This window comes from Corticium candelabrum, chromosome 1 (genome assembly GCF_963422355.1).
Source record: "Corticium candelabrum chromosome 1, ooCorCand1.1, whole genome shotgun sequence".
Taxonomy (NCBI): Eukaryota; Metazoa; Porifera; class Homoscleromorpha; order Homosclerophorida; family Plakinidae; genus Corticium; species Corticium candelabrum.
The window spans coordinates 13,140,322-13,149,484 of record NC_085085.1 but is presented as its reverse complement, the minus strand read 5'-3'; positions in this window follow the sequence as shown (position 1 = coordinate 13,149,484).

Sequence of the window (9,163 nt, the reverse complement as noted above, 5' to 3'; positions counted from 1 at the left end):
ATGTCTGTGTTTTTTAAATTGTACGTAAGTTTAGTTTATGGGATTTTTTGATGGGCCTTTGTCAAGGTGGTTCATTGGCTTGTTTGCAAACATGACATCGATTATTCTTGGTCATGTAATTTAGAGCTTTAAACAGATCCTTCTCGCAGAGACTTTCTGGCAATGTTATAATCATTGCTACGCGAAATATGAAATTTCTTTTCAAGTTTGGCATTGGGTGTAGGAGTGACTAAACAGGCATCAACATCTACCATTGGCAAACTACAGCAGAGACAACAACGCCAGCCACATGCACAGCAGTATGAAATGTGCATCTCTGATTTACTAGACAAACAACAAAAATTTTTAGTACGTATAGTACATGTCTTTTAGTTTTTATGTAGACATTATGAATAAGCCGCAGCAACTTTGGCAACTTGGTGTGCACATGTGTACTCAGATCCAATTGTAGTTACTTTATTTGCAATGTGTCTACTGAACTTTGTTATACAGTGAACTTGTTGCAACTGAGCAAAACATGTAAACCACATCCATAGAGATAAAGCTAAAAGAATTTCACAGCTAACGTGCATTGTTTAGCATATACTGCTGAATGCTGTAAAAGTGATGATAATAAAAAAACAGTGCAGAAAGTGAATGACATAATAATATTGTTGATATCAGTTCTCGTATCTACTGACCCTGATCTAAGACACATGCATGTTACAATGATAGCTACAGTCATGTAAAACAACCAAAAGCAGTACCTTTTAGTATGTCAGTATCATACAGTAGTGGCAGTGATCTTTGACATTGAAATTGATTCTCTTCTCATTTTACGACTCACATCTGGTATTGACCGGGTTGAGCATTTGGTATATGTGAATGTGTCTCCTTCACAGCAGAGGCCAATTGTTGGAAACAGTCCTCCTTTAGGGCATTTTACTTTTGATTCATATGTTAGGCGATGCTCATTGTGTGTAAAGTAAACAACCAAAATACTACCTGTGCTGCGCTTATAGTCAACACCACAACCAAGTTTTGTGCCTTTTTCTCCAGGTTCATTAATACGTTGGCCAATCCCTACACCTCGAAACAAACAGCCATCATCACTGTGGTATCCAACAGAACCAGGAAGCCATCCTGGCATACAATCGAGAGGATAATTGGAAGGTGCCAATCCTACCCCTATTGCACCATCAACCCCAAGATTGGAAATGGTTATCTCAAAATATGAAGCCTCCTCACTTATTTTGCTGCTAAATTGCACAGCACCAACATTGTTGTTTGCATCTGGTTTGTATTGGACTGTTGCAGTGTTATTATTTTGAGAGACCACAACGCGTTCTGATCGGGAAAAGAATGATTTGTCTTTGTTTCTCTGAGCAGTTAAAATCATCTTGACTGCTTCATTGTGACTGTGCATACATACAGTGGGATAGAGGTCGCTTGCTTTGCAACTGTACTGTTCTCTGTTGCCAATCTCTATCCCATTACGAGTAAAAAAGACAGTGGTGGCATCTTCAGCATTTTTGCTTTCATCTATTCCACATCCAATAACATCGTTTGTTGATGAAAAATCAGAGAATGGTTTGTGCTTACCATCCCAATGCAGTTTTCCATCATCACAGTGGTAAGCAATTGATCCCGCTGCCCAACCAGGTTGGCAGTCAAGGCGATAGTGATTTTTGGCTACCCCAATGCCTATTGTACCTCTATCTCCCTTACTCAAGATGTTGACTTCAAAATACTTTTGATCTTGCATGTTAGTTTTTAGCTGCAGGCCTCCAACATCATTCCATTCATTATCCATATAAAAAACACAGTTCTCTCTAATCGTCACTCTTTCAAATTTCTTAATATATTTGGTTATGCTGCGATTGGTTGCTCCTCTGTTTTCTTGTGGTGATGTATCAATTTGGATAATCTCTCCCTCTGTTTGCATCCCTACTGTTGGGAATAATCCTCCTGTTGGCACTCGTATTGCTGCATCAGCGATATGTTCTCCATTGCGAGTGAAAACAATTACAAATTCTTCAGTTCTCTTTTCAGCTTCAGGTGTCTGGTTTGCTGATTCTGAACGTTTCCAACTTTTGATAAAGTCAACTCTACAGCCAATTACGTCTCCCTCTGTAGCTGGCGTGAAATAATTAGTTGTAGTTTCTTGCTCTTCATATAGGCCTCCATCATGACAGTGCCATGCTACAGAATCTTTTAACCATCCTGGCTGACAGTCAAGGCGATGCATATGTCCAGCAAGTCCAACTCCAATGGTACCTGCTACTCCATAATCTTTCACTGTTACTTCAAAGTAAGAAAATTCTCGACTCATTGGTCGACTGACATCCTGGTAGACTCCGATGCTGCCTGAGTGACCACAAAATTGTATTATGTCTTCATGAACGTGAACACGATTTGAGCGATAATTTACTGTACTGTTACTGACACTTAATATTTGAGGTGGCCACTTGGCATCAAAGTTGAGCTTAACTTCTTCACCATAGTTTAGCATGCCAATGGTTGGATACCACCCGCCTAATGGAACTTCTATTTCAAACTTGCCAAGTAGAATGTGGTTGCGTGTAAAGAAGACTCTGCTGTATTGGCTGTTGTCTAAACCATCAAGTCCACATCCAATCAGATCGCCGCGAGAGGCAGGAGAGAATGTAGGAATTAGGTGAGATCTGCTTTGTTCACCTCTGAACACGTTTCCATCATCACAATGATAAGCAACCGAACCACTTTTGAGCCCAGGCATTGTATTCAATGGATACGTTGCATCTGCAAGTCCTATGCATACTTGACCTGCCATTCCCATATCAAGCAATTCCACTTCAAAATATCTGAAGTGTTGACTAAGTGGATGACCGAGGTCTTGAAAGACTCCAACGCGGCTTGTGAATCTTTGTTGTTGAGATGTGTATGACAATATTTTGTGATGTTCATTGTAGCTGAGGCAATCTTGTGTTTTCCGTTGTTTTGTAGCTAGTTCTTTAGTAGCTGTTCCATTAGATCTGAAATCAGAGATATCCAGGTCATTATGTCGTTTCCAATGGGCTATCAGGTTAACTTGAACTTTTTCTCCCTTGCTGCAAAGTCCGATTGTGGGAAAGAAACCACCCTTGGGGATGCTCTCGACTCTCTGATTGCCGATTTCTTCTCCATTATGGGTAAAAAATACAATGGGATTACTGTCAAAGTCCAGGGTGGTAGGGTTTACTCTAATGCCACATCCAATGACATCTCCTTCTTGAACTGGACATGCCATATTTGTCTTTTGTCCTTTCTTATGCAACAAGTGGCCATCTTTACAACAATATGCTACAGAATCATTCCGGGAACCAGGCATTGTACTCAAGGAATAACCGGAGTGGGCAAGTCCAACATGTATGTTTCCCATTTGTCCATAACAAACAATGGTCACTTCAAAATACCTGAATTCTTTTGACATCGGTTTCTCAAGAAATTGACAACCTCCAATGGTATATTTATCTCCTATTTTGGATACAATTCCAGCTTCATAGCTGACACACGTGTATCTCACTGAACTTTCCTCTTCTTCTTGAATATTGTAATCCATGCCTGAATTTTGTCTGCCATCAACTTGGTTTTGCCTTTGTGTTCTATCAATCCTTCCTTGTGACTGTAGGTGATGCAAATGCATTTCAACTCTCTTAATCTGTTTAGAGAGTTTGGTCTGCCCTTGTAGATAGCAGTCGTTCATTTCATATGTCTGTTGTGTATTTGAAATACCTTTCTTTTGCAGTGCATCAGTTTCCAAATGCTTTACACGGTCACGCTTGCTTTTAGTATGGCTATCTAGGTAACCTTGAATCATGGGTTCGAGCCGGAATTTTGACTTTGCAGTTAAATTCCTAGAATGGCTTACTAGTAGGTAAGCTTGAATCATGGATTCCAACGGGGATTTTGACGAGCACTCATAAACGCTGAAGACTTTTACCAAAAGGATTGCTATGAGATACAAGAGATTGAGGGGCAGAGGAAAACTTGGTGATGTTTTGATTTGTCTAATGATGCCGGTTACTGCAAGGTTCCATACGAGATCAGCATTTTCCTGGAAGAGAAACAGCTACAAGAACAACTGCAAAATTGAAAACATATTGTAATGACTTACTGTTCTTACTCTGTCAAATGCAGCATTAATCAAGGCAATGAGCATGTTGAGCAGAACAATAACTGACAGCAAAAGCCACAGTGCAAACAGGATTAACACAAATCCTCTTTCAGGCCAAAGTATATCATAGTCACTACGAAGATCATGATAGTCTATGTTGTTGAACAAAGACCAATACAAGGTCTGCAAAGATGGCCATACCCTGAGAAATTGCAAACATTTACAAGTTACTGCCTACTCTTTCTAAGAGTTTTCTTACCCACTGACAAGCTGGGGGAAAGCAATGCTTTCATTCTTGAACTCCTCTGTATGTACACCGGCATTGTACACACTAGATATGGCAACTCCAAAAGCAACCAATACAACTCCGAGAATGATAATGAATGACAGAACTTCTGCTGCTATTTCTATAAAGGCAATTTGAATTGGTCCAAGTTTATGACTCACTTGTGTATAGGTCAGAACTCGAAGGAAAGAAATTCCTGCTGCTACAGCAAACACATGCTCTGAAACTCGCAACATCAACAGATTGTTTGTAGTCGATCCGATTATTCTGATGGCAAAAAAGCAACCAAAAGAGATTATGATGACCCAGTCTAGGATGTTGGTGATGTTCAAATACATAGCTTTTTCTGTAAGTATTTGATAGATTTCTTCTGCTAGCATTGCTACAATGTATGATAGTATAATCCATTCGATCCATGTAAGACTTGTTTCAGTTGTATTGTGGACAATGCGCAGTATTACAAACCCAAGAAACGTTAGGTAACCTATCATGTTGCTGTAAAATGTCACAATAGGATATTTAGCTGGGTCAACAATCAGCTTTTGCAGCATGTTTTTTCTATGACAGTAGGACTCACCACTTTCATCACGGCAGCAAAGAAAGAATTTCAGCAGATATAGTGGAAGCAAAAGGGACTGGAACAAGAATAAGAGAAGAAGTACTGGAAAATGATACCAAGTACCCCAAGAAAGTTTTCCCGGTTGCCATTCTTTATTGCTATCTTGTGTTTGAGGGTACTTATTGTTGAACTCACATCCATCCGAGTTAACATGACCATAAAACATTGTCAAAACGAGTTTACTGACGCTCTTCCTTGCAAGAAACTACATGATAAAATACAAAGACAGTAAATAGTTTGCTAATGCTAACAGCTAGAGTACATTAGCTTCCTTACTTTGTTCCATTTAATTTTTCTTGCTGTCTCGATGTCTTCTATTGTCATGAACTCATTCAAGACTTTCTTATACTTTGCAAATTCGTCAATCATGATAACAGCTTCCTCCTCCAACTTAATGTGGAGACGTCTCCATTCTACAGCTTGCCTCCAAGTTGAATTTTGTTGTTCTACAGCAGATGTGGACTCTATGTTCTCATTTGCATGTGCTTCTATAACAGTTATTGTTGTAACTTTATTAATCTCACATTATTGTCAATGAAACGTTCCCGTACCTGTCTCGGACATGGCTTGACTTGCATTTGTTCTCTCACCATTGGGTTCTTCAACAGATTCTTGCTTCTGTCTTTCCTTTGTTTTTTTGCTTGCTGATGACTGACATTGTGTTTCTTCGTTAAAACGATGTTGACAGTAGGATCCAAGAACTAGAAGAAATCGAATGGGGTCTTTACTTTGCGAGATTACATCAGCCGATAGAAAGAGACGTTTGAAGTCATCGCCATCTGTTTGCTTACAGCCTAACTTGAGGTCATCTAGAGTTGGGTTGTAGCCACTCTTTAGCAATATCATAACTTTGTTTTGACGAAGCTCTTTCTCAGAGCGGTTGTGTTCTAGTACAAGAGCAAACGGAGTCTCCTTTGACCTGTTTGTGAAGAAAGTGTTTCTGTGGGCTTGTCCTATCTTTTCTGCTAGGGTTCGCACCAAAGTCTCACTGCATCGTTGCTTGCTCATAGCAGCAATGTGAAGAGCAGTGTTACCACACTCATCTAGATGGGTTAACCGTTTGTTGAAATTGTTACCATCATCACACGCAAGTAATACTTCATTTCTGAAACTTGTTGATCGAGCAACTGCGTGCAGCAGATCATCAGGTAGTGGTAGAACGTATGTGTTACGCAGACATTGGATTTTCATAACATCATCAATCTTGGTTGTAACTGCAAGCTTGAGTAAATCATTATAATCACATGCACGTTGGAATTGATCATGATCATCTGTGTGGTCAGTTTTGACGTAAACGTCAAGCAGTGCCTGAGAGGAATGCGGGCAGATACAAAGCAATACAGTTAACATGCTCATAGTGTATGGTATACCTTTGTCATTTCTCCAGTGCCCTCCTCGACAACTGTTTGAAGCATGTAGAAAAGGCATTGCTTTATAGTTTCATCTGTTACAAATAGTCTCCAGTATTTAAATAGATTGTGACCATTACTTCTTCTGCATAATTCTGCCAATGGTGAATTGTGATAGGTTTTCTCAATATCTTCTAAATTGATACCAAAGTCTGCTTCACTAATCAGCCACTTCAGGAGTAACTGTGGTGACAGTTCTGCTTTTGCACTTGTCTGTATCATAAAAAGCAGTTGTGGACAATATTGTGTTTATGTGTGGTTTATACAAATTACCAGAAGTGTAAACGGAGTGAGGCCTTTTTGGTTGGAAATATTTGGACTGACATTGCATCGTTGCAGTAGCAGTTCCATGACTTGCTCACTTGTATCCCAAGGAATCTCTCTATCTCTATAGTTCTTTACCACTTTATGCAGTGCGGTATCCCCTTTCTTGTCTTTTTTGCTGATGTCTACTTGCTTTTCCAGTGCAAACTTTATAAGATCCATCCTTGGAGGCTTGCTATCAGCACCAATATGCAACAAAGTGAATCCAGCCGAATTTGTTTGAGAAATTTCAATGTCCTTAAATGTGTTTACGAGCAGATTGATTTTTTTCATGCTGTCATGTTTTGCTGCGGCAGCATCATGAAGTAAAGGTTGATGTCTACTGCTCACTGTTGGTTTTGCTCCTTTATCTACCAGCAGCTGCAGACAATTGCAATAAATATGACATGATGAAATAAAGCAATTAACACCAACCATGCAAGATGTTACCTTAACGGTTTCGCAGGACCCTCTCTTGATTGCTTCTTCTAGTAATTGCGTGAGGTATGTCTGAGGCACCTCATCGATATCAGTCAGAAGGACCTTCAAGTATTTATGCCCATCCATTGGTCTGCGACAGAGATGAAGCAAGCACACTTGTCTGTTGTCTGCTCTACTTTCAGCTGCTATTTTTTTCAGTATCTCAAGATCAATAATTTCCCAATCAAGCTGTAAAAGCCACAGGGAGTGACTAATAGAGTCATAAAGCTCTAATTTCGTATTGGGTTAATTTATAATTAATTAGAGGATCAAAATAGCAAGACTGGTAAAACATGCATCCATTTCGTAGTCATCAGTGGCTGGAGAGATGGAGGGAGTCTGGTCAGATTTTGGTTATCTCTTTGCCCGGCGCATTCGGTAGCGACAATGATGCGTCTATATATAGTGTACGCGTATATACAATGGGTTGTGCACGCACACTTTTCCAGGATAGGTGGCACTGGGATAGCCTCGCAAGCCAGGCTCTTCCGCGCAGTCGCTGAGCTAACCGCACGTGAATCACACGAGGAGGAGGAGCTTTTACCGGAATTGCTCCAGCGCGAGAAGAGCCTGGTCGCTTTTGAGAACGTCATAGTGACCTGTAAGTACGCTAGTGCGTCTCTAGCTAGTCATTTTTGTTTTTCGGTATCCAAAGTCAGAGCGAACAGACGCCTAATTAATCTACATGTGCACGTGCATGTTTTCCCACATTGATGTTTTGTTTTGGCTCTGGGGTCACCTCATTACAACAACCAAAATTGCGGTTAGACGGATAGCTGTGTAAATACGCTACAGGGCACAGTAGGCGACGTCTAGTTAGAGAAGCGGCACAAACAACAAGACGCCTAGAGAAACTGCACAAAGAACGAGACCTAGATTGCATTCTTGTGAACTGGAAAATCGGTGGTGAGCTGCTCGTTTGGTCTACATTTGTAACCTAGGTTTCCCACCGATACAACAAACAGAACAATGATCACGCTCGTTACTTCATCACGTTGCCAGCCGGCCTAGCGTCGAGGCTCTCCAACTTGTAACATTTGGCTTGTTTCGTCACTCGGAAACAACTACATTTGTAACATGCATTTAGAAACAACGCTTAGCTAATCTAGCTGCATTTGTAACGTTCCCACATCTAATTTTGTTACCCACATCGTGCGTTTTTGCCATACGATTTTGTCATAGCGCGACTAATTACCTTCAAGGTGCCTACTGGCCGAGGGTTTGCACTTCTAGTGCTTCTTCATTTTATTAGGTGTGAGCTCTAGAATTTTGTACAACTTAATTAAAAGACACGCGACTGATTCACTGAACTCGAAGCGGCGCTCAAGCACTTTCGGTCCTAACTAATTCGTGGCTGTACTTGTATGTATAGATCAAGAGGGTTTTCAGTCTAATTGATGCTTGCAAATCACATGGTCTTGTTGGAAATGCACAACTAAACGACCACAGCGCGAAAACAATGCCTCACTAAACCTCTAGACTATAATATAGCGCTAGAGGATTACCGAGCTACATACATCCCGTATGGTTTGAATCTTCCATTTGTACCGACAATGACTTGCTAGCGCTGTCACAGAATTTGCGGTCACGTGAACGACAGTCGATCGCTTTGTATATGAATCATGTATACATTATATATGTATTTGGTTGTCACGTCTATACATGTACCTTAGCGTGTTCGAATGGCATCCGAATCTAAAGTGTTTCAGGTAGCGCGCTTGGTAGCAAATTTAGAATGACGTCCATTCGTATACTATGTAGACTTCGCGACAAGTACAGCGAACGTTTCTTCAGAATATGAAGGGGGATGTGGAAGCGAAGGTCATAACGCAGCTAATGTAGTCAGTTATATACGATGCTGTTACTTACCAGATAGTCAATAGCAGAGCGGTTTGCTGCATCTCGTTTGTAGAAATCGTTTTTCATGTAATCAAGGAGTTTGTGAACGACGT